Source organism: Humulus lupulus, chromosome 9 (genome assembly GCF_963169125.1).
Source record: "Humulus lupulus chromosome 9, drHumLupu1.1, whole genome shotgun sequence".
NCBI classification, from domain to species: Eukaryota; Viridiplantae; Streptophyta; class Magnoliopsida; order Rosales; family Cannabaceae; genus Humulus; species Humulus lupulus.
Window position 1 is genome coordinate 30,126,678 of NC_084801.1, and position 17,748 is coordinate 30,144,425.

Genomic DNA, 17,748 nt, shown 5'->3' on the forward strand with positions numbered 1-17,748 from the left:
GAGTCTCCAAATTCTTAATAGATGCCCTGGTTTCGGTCATGAATTGGTTCAATGCATCAAGTTGTGGTTCAGGTTGCTTCATGGGTATTGGATGTTGTGGTGGTTTATTTTGTGGTTGATAAAACTTAGGAGGAAAATGTTGGAATTGTTGTTGGTTATGTTGGAGAGGCTGCTGAACACTCTGATTATTATTTTTTCAAGAAAAGTTTGGGTGATTCTGCCACCCTTGGTTGTAGGTCATGGAATATGGGTTATTGGCAGGACTTTTAAAGTTTCCTATGGCTTGGACTTGTTCCATAGGTATATTATTTATATCCATGGTAGTACACTGATTTAATTGATGAACACTCCCACATGCCCCACATAAACTCTGTACTTGCATGGCTTGGACTACCATGTGGCTCTGTTCTAACTGTTTCGTTAAAGCGACCACTTGAGCTGTAAGCATTGAGATGACATCTACTTCGATCATACCAGTTACCTTCTATGTATTTTCCCTCTTTGTAGGCCGTTGGTAATTATTCATAGCCATCTCCTCTAGTTGATCATAAGCTTTGTTGGCACTCTTGCTCATAAATGCCCCTCCTGTTGCTGCATCTATGATAGTGCGAGTAGAACCGCCTAACCCATTGTAAAAATTATGGACTGACATCCATTTTTCAGTCCCATGATGAGGGCACTTTCTTAACAACTCTTTAAATCTCTCCCATGTGTCATGCAGTGAATCTTTCTCCATTTGACAGAAATTATTAATCTCGCCTCTCAAATGTGCAACCTTGGATGGAGGAAAGAATTTTGCAAGGAACTTCTAAGCGAGCTCCTCCCATGTGGTAATAGAGTTATCCTGTAGGGAAATCAACCAACTATTTGCTCGGTCCCTTAGTGAAACTGGAAAGAGCCTCAACCTTATTGCATCATCGCTCACCCCCATTCATCTTAAAAGTCTCACAAAGCTCTAAGAAATTAGCTATGTGTAAGTTAGGCTCCTTTGTAGGCAAGCCTCCAAACTGAACAGTAGATTGGACCGTTTGCAGAATTGCTAGCTTAATCTCAAAATTGTGAGCGATAACTGTGGGGTGTCTGATGCATGAATGCACTCCCGTGACAGTTGGGAGTACATATTCTCTTAAACTTCTAGCCCCTTGTTGTAATGACCCACTACTCTAGACTTTTGGACCATTAACGAAACTATACATACAAATCCTTAATAGAACTTACATTTGCGAAAATACCATAATTTTATTAAGTAACTTGTAGAAATAAGGGTTACTCTCATAAAATATTAAGTAGGATATGGGATCCCATTGTATTTAAAAACAAAACATAATTTAAAATGAAAGGAATTACATAAGAAGTGCGGAAAATACATGTAAAGATCATAAAAAAAAATAAGACTACATCCTCGAAATCGAACTCTCGACTCCTTGAATCCATTCACCATCGATACACAATCTCCAAGCATCCACGAACCTTACCGCCACTAAAAGCTATTTTCCTGCACATATAAACAAAAAGGAATGAGCCTAATGCCCAGCAAGGAAAATCTAACACATACTTCATATACATAAATTTCATAATAAACATAAGGACATAACATAACACTTATTACATACACATACTATAATGGCCATTATTACTTGGGGTCCCATAGACTAAACAAGTCATATGCCCATGAGATTAGTGGGGTCCTACTAGCTAAGTAGGTCATATGCCCATAATCTATTTGGGGTCTTGTTAGTCATATGGGTCATATGCCCAAGCCTACAAACATACATATTCATAACATATTTTATAACATATTTCATAACATAAAACATAAGATAACATAAGCATAAAAACATATAGATTCTATCCTATTTTCCTTACCAAAGTTACCGGGATATGTGGACAGTGTTGGGACTTTGGAACACTCCTAATAACCATTATAAAAAAAAGAGTGAGTTTAATGAAGAAAAAGAGATGAAAAGGAATGGGAAGACTAAACCATTGAAAATCATACTTACCAAAGCTTATGTGCTCAAGAACTTAGATTTCCTAACCAAAATAAAGATTAAGGTTAGAGGCTGAGTAGAAGACTATGAGAACTTAAAAGAACAAATACAGAATTGAACTAGAGTTTTTGGGTTACCTTGAAGACTTGTAAGACCAATCTATACTTCAAACCGAAATACTATCAAAACCTTACTTCCCAAAGTGTTTGATAAGCTTATAATGATAAGGCTTATGATTTCCCAACCCAAGTGTTTACACTCTCACACTCACTTAGCACTTGCAGCCTCTGAAATTAGAGCAAAAGATGAATAATGGCTGGGTACTAGGTCCTATTTATAGAGTCTAGGAATGAAAGGATCTTGATTTTACTTGAATAAAAATAATAGATTTTTAGGTGAAAATAATTTGAATAATCGTTCAACAGAGGCTGAAGACTCGTTCAAAAGATGCTAGACTTATCAAGAGGTTGAATGGCTGAATGGGAAATGATTTCAAAACATTTCAAAATACACTGATGGAGGCGATATATCGCCCCCTGTAGGCGATATATCGCCTGGGCCAGTATGCCCGAGGCTGTCGTGCATCGTCTCGTGTTTTCCGTATCTACGTGCTGCGATATATCGCCCCCTATAGCTGCGATATATCGGCACACGCTGATAAATTAAACACGAAATTACACATTTTTAGCTAAGTTTGAATGGAGTAAACAGCCTTGACTAAGCCCTCAACGTATTCAAAGCTGCTGACTGACCTTATAGCATTCAAACTTTTACCCTTATTAAATTTAATCCTCAAAATACTTAATTCTTAATCACCCATTCATAACATGTGCTTAAAATCCTATTGGTCCTTATCTAAACCTTATAGTATAATAAATATTATCCTTAATATCAGTCATATAATCAAACCTTAGGTTAAACTTAATATTCTTAAACTATAGGTTAAACTTAGAAAATCTACAAGTACTACTATGAGTGTCCAAATAATTCCCGGTCTGAACCAAAAATCCACAGTTAAAAAGATAAAACTATACATACTATAATACTACTATCTATCTTAGCTAAGTAAAGTTCTTGGACTCTACACTTGTTCAGCAGGAACCTTAGCAGCCACTGCCCCTTTGATATAGTTGGTTGTATTATTTACTTCATTCCCTTGTTTGTAGCCATCCTTGTCTCCAACCTCTTATTCTTATGATTGTGTCTATAGGTTCTCTTAATCTCAGGATTGACCAGTAATATCTCAGCTGTTTTACCTCATCGCATAAACCAAAACCACCTGTTGATCCTGAAATTGAGAAACATGTCAAAAAAACTGTTAAAGAAAAGCCACAGTAGAACAACAATCAATTATAGTTGATATTGATTAAATAGTCCGTGGCAACGACGCCAAAATCTTGATAGCAAAAATATGATGTGAAAGTATACACAGTCGATTCAAGTAATAAAATAGTAAGTAAAGTATTGTTCACACAAGGACTATCAACCAATTACCAATAATTGCTTTCAAATTTCTATTTGGCTGTCGAAAATGGAGTGATTTTTAAACTAAGACTTAAAATTGAAATAAACTTCGCAATAGTAAAGATTGATTTAAGAATTTAAAAACCTAGGGTATTAACTTCATCAACTTTTCAACCTGTTAATCTTACTAATCAACGCATATAATTCTTCAATTTCTGTCATAATAGCAGGTTAACTAAAACAATCCTAATTCTTTGTCAAGATAAAAAGATCTCAACCTATATGCAAACTTTCTACATATCTGTGATAAGTTTTAAAATATAGCAGGCGTGAAGCATAGAAACCCTAAACGCTACACAAACCCTATAGGTACTATCGTCCTATATGCAATTTATGTCTATATGATTGTAGAATATTCAACTCTCTCTTCTCAGATCTCAGATCTCGAATCAAAATCATAAATCATGTAAATAGTGATCAATTATACACACACATTAAGCTCAAATCATATAGATAAAGGATAGAAGAAGAAGAAATTATATAAACTTCATAGAATATTAACAAATATCCAAGTGACTACATTAAACCCTAGAATAGATATTTAGTTCATGACAAACATAGCTAACACCATAAAAATAAATGTTATCGTCTTTAATATCCAAAACTTGAAAAGAAATTAAAGAAGAAAAATGCCAAAAATAAGCTTAGTCATCAAGAACTCTCTGAAAATTTGTCATTAAAAACCCTAATCCATCTCTTAATTTATAATGTTTTAAACTTAAATTAGATATTTTTTTCCCTTCAAAGAGGTGCATCGCAGCCCTTGCATTTCCATGCTGCAGCCCGTGTCTTCAAAATGCCCAGGAGATTTACGCCTCCGTCTTTAAGCGCTGCGGCCCTTAAACTCCATGTCGTGGCCCATGTGTAAACCCAGATTTTCTTTGCTCTCTTCCACTCATCATGCTGCGGCCCTAAAGAGCATGATGCGGCATTAATTCCTGCTAGATTTGGGTAGTTTCTGACTTTGCTAAAGTCGTGGCCCTTAAGCCCATGTCATGACTCTAATTCGATTTTTTTTTTCAAAACTTGACCATTTTAAGTCCAACCTTCATCAAAACTTCATCAAAATTTCTTCTAACTCCTCCTTGATGCCAATTTGACTCAAACAACTACAAAAGTTCCATTTTTACACTATTTCTTATTCTTTCCGCGCTTAGCTCATAATTCATCGCACCATCCTACAACAAAGACACACACAAGCTTAATCTTGCACAAAACAAAAAACTAAGACTCAAGATTACAACAAAAACACATACTAAAACAACACTAAAATGGAGTTATCAGCCTTCATCCTCTAAAGTTGGCCTTCTTAGGCAACGATGAACACAGTACATATATAGGGACCTGCAAAAGCAATGTCCTAAGAACTAGCTACATGCGGCGGACAACCAAACAAGAGGTTTGAGAACACTTACCAACCCTGGCAAAGTCCAGGGGTGGAGTAGGGTTGGTCAGCGTGGGAAAGCCACTTGTCCAGAAGAAGTGGTCTTTGTAATCCTGCGTGTAGCTCTTGTTCATGCACATAGCCTTGTAAGACATGCCCGGGTATGTATACTTCATTAAAGTATAATACCCGTCAAGCTTCACCTTCTTAAGGGCCCGAAAGCTATAGACAAATAGGATTTCGGCTGGAGAAGGGACTGGCCAGTTCCACCTAAGGTACAAAACGTATAGCCTGGCTAGCACCCGATACCCATTCGGGGATAGCTTGAATGAGGCTATGCTGAAGAATTTAGGAAGTCGACGTAGTATTGGTGTAGGGACAGGGCCACCCCCTCCTAGAGGGGAGATGCACTATAAGCCCTGTAACGACCCAAATCCGCTAATAAGGCTTAGGGCCTTGATTAGAATGCTTGTAGGGCAATATGTGAATTATTGTTTAATATGTGGATTTGTGTGAATATGTGACTAGTGATGCATGTTTAGGTGAATTAAATATGCATGTGGGCCCCGTCTGGTTATTAGGGGCATGATTGTAATTTTAGCCCATTGAGGGTATAAACATGATAATTGTGATATAATTGTGTTGCATGATCTGAGGCAGTCCTAGGGAGGCGATTAGCTAGAAAGTTACAGCGGGGTCGAAAATCCGACTCGGGGCTAGTCGAGGGGTATTTCGGGTGTTAGTCATTTTACGGGGTTATTGGGTTATGGAAATAAATATTTAGAGATATATTCGAGGTTAGAACGCCTAGGAGGGAATTTTGGGGAAAATTACCATTTTTCCCTCGGGGACGTTTTTGGTACCCGAGCATTGAGGTAACCTTATAGACTTAAGCTGGATAAAACAAAAACCTAGAACTATTTGGAACTCTCTAAACCGACCCACTCTCTTCCCTCACTCTGTTATCTCTTTTACACTTGGAGGCTTAGTGATATTTTGGAGGAAAACCAGTCAAAGCTGAGAAATTGAAGTTGAGTTTGGGAGACTCTAATCAGAAATCTAAGGCTTGGAGCTTGAAGGGGGTGAGCTTTGAAAGTTGAGGAGCAGTGAAAACTAGAATTCATCAGCTGAGGTAAGGAGTCTAACTTTAAAATTCCTTGAGTTTCAATTGAGCTATAGCTAGAACTATAAGCTGCATGTGAACTAGAAGCTTGAATTAAATCTTGCTGTAGGTTGAGTTTAGAAGACTGTGTTGGATTTATTGTGGAGCTTAGATGATGTGGTAGGGAGGCTCAAGCTTAATTCTGGGTTTGGGTATTGAGTTGGGATGATTTTAGAAGGATTGGCTCGAAGGAAATGGAGGGAAAAATGGTGTTTTTCTAGGTTTGGAGGCGAAGGTCACGGCCCTAGTAGGGGCATGCCGCGGTCCGTGTGCACACTAGGCCGAGGGAGGCCACTGAACATAGGGCGCGCCGCGGTGCTTGGCCAAGCATGCTGCGGCTCGTGTGTGTTTCCAAGGAGGTGTTTAGCCTCTGTTTCGAGGCTAGCTGCGGCCCTTGAGGGGTTGGGTCGCAACCCTAGTTCAAGATGCAGGGTGTTTAACAGAATTTGACTTGGGAACCTAATTGTTAGGGCTCGAGATGGATTTTATCACCCGGATTGATAAAACCCAAGGTTCCGGAGACTAGAACTATGACCCAAAGTTATTTAATTGTATAGAGCTTGATGTGTGGAAATTGTTAATGTGCTGTGACTAGGGTTTCGACGAGGCTCGGACTAGGGAACTGTGCTTAAGACATCGGTGCTTAGAAAGCTCGGGACACAGGTAAGAAAACTACTGTTCCCATAGAGCTGGTGTTCCAGGGCTCGACCCTATATGATTGAGTTGCAGAGTTCGGCCCTATATGACTGTGTTGCGGGGCATGGCCCTTTGATTGAATTTATATGTGTTTAGATTTATGCTTAGCTATATCATATGTGTATGTAAATGATGGAATGGCGAAGGCTAGGAACGGCGAAGGCCGGGAACGGCGAAGGCCGAGAATGGCAAGGGGCCGGGAGCAGCGTTTAGCACGCGGAGTGCGAGTTGCCAAGGCGAGACACCAAGGGATACCTGGGATATCCTTACAGTATAGATCGCGAACCCAGGGCCTAGTAAAGTGCCTGGGACGACATGGTCGTACGTGTATGGCCTGGTTATGGATTGACTTTGTGTTATGTGTTTAATATGCTTATATTATCCGCTTGTGAGGGTTTTCTTGCTGGGCTTCGGCTCACGGGTGCTCTATGGTGCATGTAAAGGCAAGGGGAAAGTTGATCAACCTTGAGTATGGTGAGCATGACGGGCGGTGCGTACATGTCTGGTCTACCTGGCTGTCACAGCCAGGGGCATTTTGGCGAGATGATTGTAGTAAACTTGAATTTTGTCGTCTAGTCGACTCTGGTTATATTTTGAGTTGTAAATATTTCTAAACTATGTTTTTGGGATCCCACTTGTTAAATGCTTTATAATTTTCAATGAAAGGTTCATTTTCTAATTTATGACTCTGATTATGATTTAATTACACTTTTGTCCTAAAACCTTGATTAGCGAGTTAATTGCACATTTCTTTAACTCACTTACTAACGGCTCTAAGGCAGTAGGGCATTACAGGCCCCAAGGTCACGGCTGCTCTCATGCACATTCTTGTTCTCTTGGGACAGGCGCGTCAAGATGTCCTGATCCCCCAGTCCTTAGAAGGCGAGTATTCTATTGAGAGCTCCCCGATGTTTCAGCTTGCTGGGAAGCTGCTCGGCTTCGAAGCCATCCGTTGTATATCTGTTGGTCCCATACATGGGACCATGTTCACCTCCTCCTCTGAGGCGCCAATTACCTGGGGCCACTCGACCCTCATTGGTTCTTCCCTCACCACGAGGGCCCTGCTCTGCTCCAAGGCCTCCTGCCTCCTCTCCTTGGGTAGTCGTCCTACATCCCGAGCCATCTCCAGTATCTTCTTGTCAAAGTAATACAATCCTTGTTGGTGGAGATGGTGTAGATTTTCGGACATCTGAAACAGGAAAACTAAGCAGTTAGCGCATTGACCAGAAAAAAGATAGGCCGAAATGGGAACCCCTAAGAATACTACTCGAGGAGAGCATGATAAGGACTTCTAAGGGACTGGGGTGTCCTCGACACCAAAGAATTGGTGCCCGAAGTTCATGGACCTCACGGGAATCTGGGAAATGTTTAGATTCTGGTTGAATTTCCATAAATGCGAAAAACACAAAAAGGCCTAAGGCAATCCATTTGGACCATTTTTAACGTCAAAATTTATCCAAAAAGACTAAAATAAAGTCAAAATATCCTCTAAATACCGAAAATCACCAGTGCCTAATCATGCAATTATTCTCAACCCAAAAACTAAAGACAGAAAAGGAAATAGCACACATACTTGAGATTTATCTCTTGTAAGTGTTTTGCCGTGTGCGGACACAAAAATATTTCGCCTTGTTCACCCAGAAGTACGAAGATTCTCTCCAGATGTCTAGGTCGCCGAGGTTAAGAACTGATGAAGATTTGGGTTGTGAGTAATCAAAGGGTTTGAGAAAGTTTGGAAAGCTCTGGTAATTCTGAAAATTTTAAATGGCAAAAGTGAACAAGAGAGAGGCAACTCTCTTGTTTTACACACGAAGGACTTGGGGAGGAAGCAACTCCACCCCGACTGTTGATCACCTATAGGGTAGGCACTCGAGTATGATCCAACAATCACAATTATCAAGGCATGGATCATGATCATTAGCATGGGAAAAGGAAGCCTCAGGTACAGGGCGAGAGGACACTCCAAGTACAGATTAGATGTCTTGGGTGTGGAATGAACTCCTCATTAATTGCACCGATTAATGGGCCCATCAATGGGGAGTTAGCATGTGGCATTACCTTTTTCGAGTGTGAGGTCATGAAGAGCCCAAGCGTCACCTCCTGAGGGCCTTTGAAATTACTGCTCGATAGCTAATGAAGTCTTGTAGAGCTCACCCATAGCTCCTTGGAGCGTAGATTCCTCCCAACGCGTTATTATCTTTTTCCTGGCATGGATGTCTTCAAGTTAGGCCATGTCCAGAGGACATCCGTTATGTTCCTCACATCTTCATGATTAGTTGGTCCTCCAGACCTAGGAGTTTTTCCTCGTGACCTAGAAGGAATGCCAGATGTCAGTCGCAACAGCTTTGTACCACAAACGGCCATCTGACATCTTTGTGTGCCTCGAGTAGTGGTGTCGAGCTTGTACACTCCACAATTGGCATGTCCCAATGCGCCGCGTGACATGGGAAACATGCAATTGCATTCTGGCAGTGTCAAGGGGTGTGTCTCTTGTAAAGTAATGAGCAGCAACCTACGAATTGGGCCTCATGCGATACGCCTAGGCCCACCACCTTAATTAGGGCCTCCGAAGGTGTTAATTAGAATTAAACTCTCAAATGATTGAGAATATTTGTAATAAATCTTCATTATTGGAATTAATTGTCTCCATCCACTATAAATAGGGCTAGGGTTTCCATTGTAAATGACTTTTGGATTTTAGACTTTTGATTCCACTTCTGTACTCAAAGCAATCTATATGCTGCTTGAAAAAACCTGCATTGAAGCTTGCCTTCTTAAGCTTCAAGAACACTAATAATAAAGCCTCATGGACTAAGGTTGTTTTATAACCTGACCACGTAAAATATGTGTCTTACATCTGCATTTATTTATGTTCTTGTTTAATTAGTTGATAGCAAAAAAGTGTTACACCCAGATTTCGAGCATGGGAATTATGATCTCGAAATCTAGGCTCGTTAGGTGTTAGCTCGAAATTAACTTGGCTGATTACTTGATCCACTATTTAGAGATGGTTTCGCTGTGAATGATGAACTTATGAGCTCGAGGAGTATGTAGCCTCGAAAGTGCTCTGGGTTTATAAGTTGGACTCACAATTCACGATCGTAGGGGTTCAACACTTGTATAAGTTTCCTGATGCATCTATTGTCCTCAGACAAGATGGTTTGAGCTCGAGAAGCACTACAACAATATTTAGTATATATTACATTAAAGAATAGCATATATTTAGAAGTGCTATTATTAAGTGGGGGATTAAAAACACACGGATGTGAAAAGTGGGGATTAAAAACACACGGGTCTGATTTTGGCGCCATATGACTAAAAACTCAGGCGCCAAAATGAATTTCTGCCAAATTCCCTTTCTCTCAGCCTTTCTCTAAGTTACCCTTTCTCTCAGCCTCCATCTCTCACTCACGAAGACTCACTCCGCCCTCTCCGCCCTCACGAAGACTCACCGCCCTCACCGCCCTCACGAGGTCTCTCCGCCCTCAACTCATCTCTGCCTCACCGCCCTCACGAAGTCTCTCCACCCTCACGAAGTCTCTCCGCCCTCAACTCATCTCTGCCTCACCGCCCTCACGAAATCTCTCCGCCCTCACAAAGTCTCTCCGCCCTCAACTCATCTCTGCCTCACGAAGACTCGCTCCAGAGTGGAGCTCTTTCTCCGCCTCACAAAGTCACGCTCCAGAGTGGAGCTTTTCTGCATCATGAGTTCTCTGCCTCACACCCACTATCTCAGGTTTGTTTCTCTCATCCCTGATAATATAAATTGTTGGCTGAATGTTGTAGATTGATATGATAAAAAACCCATCTTTGATAGAAACTAGATTGATATGCAAGATAACTGTTGTGAAAGAACTTTCTAAGAGCTGTTGACAGAATAAGAGCTGAACTTTGAGGAAGATAACTGTTGTGAAAGAACACCACAGATCTTGAAAATATTGATAACTGTTGGCTGAATGTTGTAGATTGATATGTCACAGCTATTTTCCCAGAACACCACAGATCTTGAAAATATGGCTTTTAAGAAGTTAGTAAATTGAAAAGCTTGAAACATTATTAAGCATTAAAGGTTTCACGATGACTTGATTCCGAAGTACTCCTACCCATATGATTGACATTTAATTATTTTCAGTGTTTCATAAACTGTTTATTTTTTAGTATCTATGCATGACTACTAACTTAGTCTCTTTTCTCTTTGATGGCTTTCCCATGGATCCTTTCCACGTAACTTTATAGCAAGAGATAGATTTACTGAAGGTACTGTTATCTTGCTTGTATGACTCAAGTAGCGTGTATTAATTATGCAGTTTTGAACTCACAAATAAGAAAGATTTGTTGATGCATGCCAAAACCTGCAACTTAGCAATGAAACTTTTGAGATATAAACTGAGGACTTCCATTTTAGTTAAACACCATGGATAGCTATCACTTCATTGTTATGTTCTTTCACTTGAGTTGAATCCTACAACTAGCATCCTTGGAAGAAGGTGAATGGTCAGAGACTGATAAACCTTATTCTCTTTTGCAGAATTTGAACCACAAAAATATTGTGAAATATCTTGGATCCTTAAAGACTAAGAGTCACCTCCACATAATTCTTGAGTAAGTGGATGTAAAACTTGTGTATGATATTTAATTGTGTGACTTTTATTTTGGAAAGTCCTATTATTTACTTCTGTTAAAATTTGTACATATGTGGAACTTGGTTTCTGTTTGGCTCATGAATCAATACCAGAGATAGGATTTATTATTTTTGCCATCTGTGCGCTCTGCTACTTTCTTGGTCACCTTTTAACTACCAGCTTCAAAGTTTCATCATTCATTCATTCATTAACCACAACTGTGTGTAATCCCAATTGTCACTTTCTCATATGCAGGAATTTGGTAACATTGAGTCTCCAATGTATACCAGACTTAGACAGTTTTTTTCCACTATTTATAGCAGGTAACTCCTCTCTTTTTCTTTGCTTTGGCTTTCATGAAATGAGCTTCTTTACTCACATATGTATATTTGATATGTCTTTTACAGGATGCAGGTAAGAGCACCATCATAGCCAGTGGTTGTGTCTATACCAATATTGCATTATGATGGTCAGCTTCTATATATTCATTGCCTTTTCTGTAATTTAGATAGTTCAATTTTTTTTGAAGTTTGGTCGTGTAATTCCTTAGTGAGACACTTGAGAATTGTGTGTTTTTCTTGTTTGAGACACTTTCTGTCCTTATGATGTGGTTTCTGTCTTTTTATTGCAGATACTGAATCTGCAAAAGCATCAAGACGGCAACTCAAGGAAGCTATATATACAGCACTATTTAACATGAATGTTCCTGCTGTTTGTGCAATTAATCAGGTAAATTTCGCTAAGCCTTAACTTGCTGCGGCTGTTTAATATTCTAAAATATTTAATACTAAAAGAAATAAGAGTAATTTTTTATTTTTAAAAACTAGGATTCCGCTAACAATTGCTATGTAGGTATCCAAGAGAAACTTAAACCTCATACCTTGTGATATAGCAAGCCATATGCCTTATCATTTGAGCTACCCCTCTTTGGTAAAGAATTAAGATTAGTTTGTTTCATGCAAAAATGACATTTACCATCGGATATAGATTTCGAGGCCTTGATCCAATTTTCATTCTTCATTTTCCTTTTGTAAAGCAAGCTTCTGTGACTTGAGTGGTTGAGAATCCTGAACAGGCACCAAATTTACTTATTAACACTATAAGCTGAGATGCTTTATGTACTTATGCTTGTTTATGAGTAATTTGGACGTTTTGCTTTTGGCTTAAAATGTTCGATTGATTCTTTGATAGATGTTTTTTATTTGTAAGATCTTATCCATTTTCTGTTTTTGAAAATGTAGGCAACTTTAGCTTTGTATGCTGCTAGAAGAACTTCAGGAATTGTTGTAAATATTGGGTTTCAAGTCACATCAGTTGTTCCAAGTAAGGAGTGATAGTTTCTCTTTTATCTTTTATATGCTTTATGCTTCCTTAAACTATCAACAAGGTTTCATTTACCTATGATATATACTGATTAGCCCTGCAGTATAAGTTACAGTTTTAACTTTCCATGCAGCCTTGCTGCTTTTATTCTTCTTTTTTCATTTTCATTCTATGGATTTTCCAGTGCTTTCTTTTATATCATATCTTGGTTGCATTCAATGTTTGGGGATCTGAAATATACTCTTCTCTTTTCTTTTTCGGCTTCTAGTTTTACATGGTAAAGTAATGCGCAAAGTGGGTGTGGAGATTGTGGGACTGGGAGCACTAAAACTTACCGGGTTTCTTAAGGAGTTGATGCAGCAGAACAATATTAGTTTTGAATCGCTGTACACTGTTCGTACTTTGAAAGAGGTACAAGTCTTGCTTGTTTCTTGAGTGCAGAATATTGTTGTTGAATATTTATCCTCGTTTTTCTTGACTGTAGTTATTCTGTTTTAATACTATCAGCTTTGCACTCTCAAAGAAAATATTTTTCTCATGATACATTAAACTACTAATACCATTAGTATCCTGTGTTTTAGTGGAATGTTTCAATTTTGTTTTCTACTGCTCTTCTCTCTCATTTTTGTAAGGAGACCTTGCTGAAGCTGAGTTCTATTTATGACCTTATTTCTATACAGAATCTCTGTTATGTTGCCTATGATTATGAGGCTGAGCTACTCAAAGATACACGAGCATCATCTGACGCAGCAGGAGAAGGTCAGTTCACTCTTTCAAAAGAGCGGTTTCAAACAGGAGAAATCTTATTCCAGCCACGAATGGCAGGAGTGTAAGTTCTGGAACTTATAATATTTATTGCTTCACGAGCACTGTCAGGAAAGTTCCAACTGTGTGGATGCATGTGAGTGTGTGTGTGTGCTGCAAGGATATTAAAACTTCTACCATATAATTCATCGAAAAAGATGTCTAGAAATGCTTTATGTCTTGATTCTAGGCGTTAAAAATGTGACGAGAATACAGTTCTTCTAAGAGAATATAATTGAGACTTCATGAAAGTATAGTGTTTAAATTGTGAAAAACATATGAATAATATTAATATAATCAGGTAGTTGTTTCATTATTCTTCTGCAAATTTGGTACAGCTAATCTTGTTTTTCACTAGAATTGGAACTCTATAATATTGTAGTTTTTGTAAGTTACTATTATGTCTAGAATAAGGATAGTGGTATTTGTATATCTCATGTATTAATGACCACATAATGCCAACAAATGTATACATAAATAATAACCAGGCAATTAAAATATAACAAGTTACAGAAGTCTACTTGACACATGTTTATCTTATAAACTAGAAGTACAGTTGATGAATTTATAAGTTACTAATTTGCTCTCGAAAACCTTTTGTTTCTTGCTAACTTACATGCAGTAAAACACTTTACTTGAACCTGGTTAGGCCATTGTAACCCATGAACACTATTTATGTCTTCCCAAGTTGGTATCCTAGTGCAATATGAATCTTAATTTCAGGCCATCAAACAATGAAACCATTTGAACAATTTCATAAATTTCAAGTCAAATTCTTTAACTTAATTCCACCAAATAGAAAACCCAACATCATGATTGCTTCAGATCTCAGGAACCATGTAGAATAAACCAATAGCTATCTATACAAGCAAAATTTATAACTAAGAATTGAAACTCATTTTAAAAAAATATATACATATAGACAAATGCATATACCTGTTAAGGATCATTGTAGCCAAGAAAAACTTGGAAAACATCACTGTCAAGAGGCATGTCTACTGTTTTATGACCTTTCCTAACAAAAGTGCTTGTTTCACTTCCATTACAGATCAAGGAACCAACAAAAAACTGGTACTAAAATAAAGTAACACACTATTGAAGAATATTAAGTATTATATTTTAAAATAAGAAGAATATTCAGCAAAATACGAATAAACAAAATTAAATATCAACAGCTTGAATGAAAGAGCTTACACTCTAATGTTCTACCAAGGCTATTGTTAGGGAAACTCTTTTATGTCATTAAAAAAAAAAAAGAGAAGAAAAACTCTAGTCTTTTTTAATCAGGTAAGTGATCAAATAATGATAGAATTTTTTAAATAACCCAATAAAAATGACAATACACAATGACAATACTGTCAATGCATGTATATGGAAAGGTTCACAACACACCAACTTATAGCTATCAAATTGATTCAAACAAACATTATTTGAAACTGGCATGATGGATGGTGAAATTGAAAGCATTTAATCATAACTTTTACAAATGAAAATGAAAAGTCTGAAGCATCAGGTGTTGGCTGCTGCATTGGCAGCTGCTGTGTACATGGTTTGGAGAAATATAAATCTGTGTGTTTGAGAAGAGATCTTTGGCTATTGGTCCTGTAATTCAGCTGATTAAGTTCAGTATTAGATCTAGACTAGCCAGGTTGCCTAAGCTGAAAGTGAGGACCAGTGAGGTGGCATTCTAAGAGGCTATTACTCAGTTGTAACTGTTTTTGTTTGGCTATTTGAGCTTGGTTTGTTTTCTTGCTAGTTTATTGCTTTTTTAGGTCCTGTGTGGAGGCGTTCTTAGGGGCTATTTCTCAGTAGTTTCTGTTTTTGTTTGGCTCTTTGAGCTTGGTTTGTAATCTTGCTGGTTTGTTCAATATGTTCATTTTTTCCATAAAAAAAGAAAAAGAAAATGGGTGGTTAAAAGAAGACATTACACTGTAAAATAAGCAGACAGACAAGCTCTGAAATAATTTGGTACCAAATAAATATAAAAGCTCCTCCTAGTTATGTTAAAAAGATAGTATTCTAATTATTTAAAACTAAATATGTATTAGGATTATATTAATTTCATGACAGGTTGATAATGCAATTACAGAGCACAATATTGTTTCATGAGTGCCTTATTTAATTTTTTTAACACGATAAATTTATTGTTTAGCTAAAGTACGTGTAAATTAATCCAATTTATATGAAATACTTGCAAAATGAATGAACTTCTAATTCATGGACTCAAGTCATTGTGTTGCAAAAATTTCCCAGCACCAAAACATGCCAATCCAAATATATAAGCAGAAAACATAACATATAAGTTACAAATATATTGACCAACTCCATTAGATGTCATCAGTATATTTAATTGAAATTGCAACTGAAATTGTGAAAGGCAAAAACAAAATGCCCCATAACAGACCAATTGCAACTGAAATTGTGAAAGGCAAAAAAAAAAACATAAGTTTATAGCCTCTGCATTTGCTTACAGTAGGAAACCTCTGCATCTGCATTTAGTATACTGTTTCATACTGAAGTCACTGAATCATGAATGGCTCATATCATTGATGTTTCATTTCATTTCCATGTATAAATGAGAATACAACTCTTCTTTTTCCTGTGCTTATATCAGTGTTTGGTTGTTCTACTAAAAGTTCTCTGTCATTGTTAATTATAAAGTTCCATAATTTTGATAATGATTGTAAAACTAGTCTCAAAAACAATAAAAAATGGATATAAATCTTTTGCAAAGTAAAAGAGAAATTACATCTGTAAAAACGAGCTTGTGTGAGACTAAATATGCTGATATGTATGTTGAGTCTACTTTGCTAAAGTTTATTTTAAGATTTTGGTATCAATATCAACTTTGACGAAGTGGGTGAGTTCAAATAATAAAAAAATGCAGGGGTCAAAACATGAGATTCTCAATAGTGTGCGAGTTATTAATACATCTGCTCATCAGTTTTTTCTAAGGCTTATTGGTAGCAGTAATAACACTCCCATGAAATGTTGCAGAGCCTAATTTCCTCATTAAACTTGGATTCTTGCAGGTAAAACCACAATGATAAAACTTGAATACTAATAAAACAGTCCCAACATGGACAAATTACTCATCTAGTTAATTTTCATAACAATGATCAAAGTTACATATGAACAAACATGGAAAACCACAAGGTTTCTTTTTTAAAAGAAGGATTAATAAAGAAATAATATAAGATAAAACCACTGTTGTTACATTTATTTGATATTCCAACTTTTATTTTTGGTTGTTTGAGCTTGCTTGCCATGTTGTTTAGTTTGTTAGTTTATCATACATGCTTGTTTAATATCTATTGAAAAATTTTAATTTTGTATTAATCTTTTTAAGTATTGATTATATTCTTTAGGTTGGGGATCGAATTGGCAAGGAGCATTGCAAAGGTAATTTGCAAGAGGTACGAAATTTGTTCTTTTAACTCTTATTATTAATATCTTTAAAATGTTAGAGGAGTTTGAATATCTTAAATATTCATCCATAGAGAAGTAGGTTCTGAGATTAAAATTGTGTACTGCGGTGATAACGGAAGGTTGAAAACTTGTGTGTATTAGAGAAGTAGGTTCTGGAAAATTTGTTTGTGTGCTGCGGTGATATAAGGAAGAAAACTTATTGTGTGTTGTTTGAATTTTTTGACTTGGTATTGATAGATGGTTAGGTAAGCTTTTATATGTAAATATTAGATTTTTCATTATATGTATAGATTAAATTTTTCATTTAGTCATATTGTTTTCATTATTTCCATATGTATAGATTAGATTTAATTGCCACAACCCAAGCTAAAATCTTGTCTTTGATCCAAACCCAATTAGTTAGTGGCTACCATTTTAGAATCTGATTTTTAAATTAAAAAAAACACTAGAATCTCTTGAAAGCTTAATGAAACTAAAGTACTAGAAATTAGTAATAGATTTAGACCAAGAAATCTTTAGTGGGACTAAGAATCATGGTACTAGAAAATCAAGTAACTGCTATAACATACAATTAAAAATCTCAGCACTAGAACAATCAAAACCATTTGAGCAATAAGGAATGAATTTTAATAAGTAAAAAAAGAAAAGACCCTATTCGTTTGATAATATGTTTTCAAGTGGTCCAGAAGAACATAAGATAACAGTCTAGCTTCAATCATTTTGGTTGGATCATTTTTCATTTTTGACCCTTTGATTATTCTTTCTCAATGATTGAATGCTATTCATACGTACCTACAAATTATGATTACTACA

General features: G+C 37.0%; 1 pseudogene; it reads left to right on the forward strand.

The window, feature by feature from the left end:
- Positions 1-11,382: 11,382 nt before the first annotated feature.
- On the forward strand, positions 11,383-13,535 carry LOC133799574 (actin-related protein 8-like; annotated as a pseudogene).
- The last annotated feature ends 4,213 nt before the right edge of the window (positions 13,536-17,748 follow it).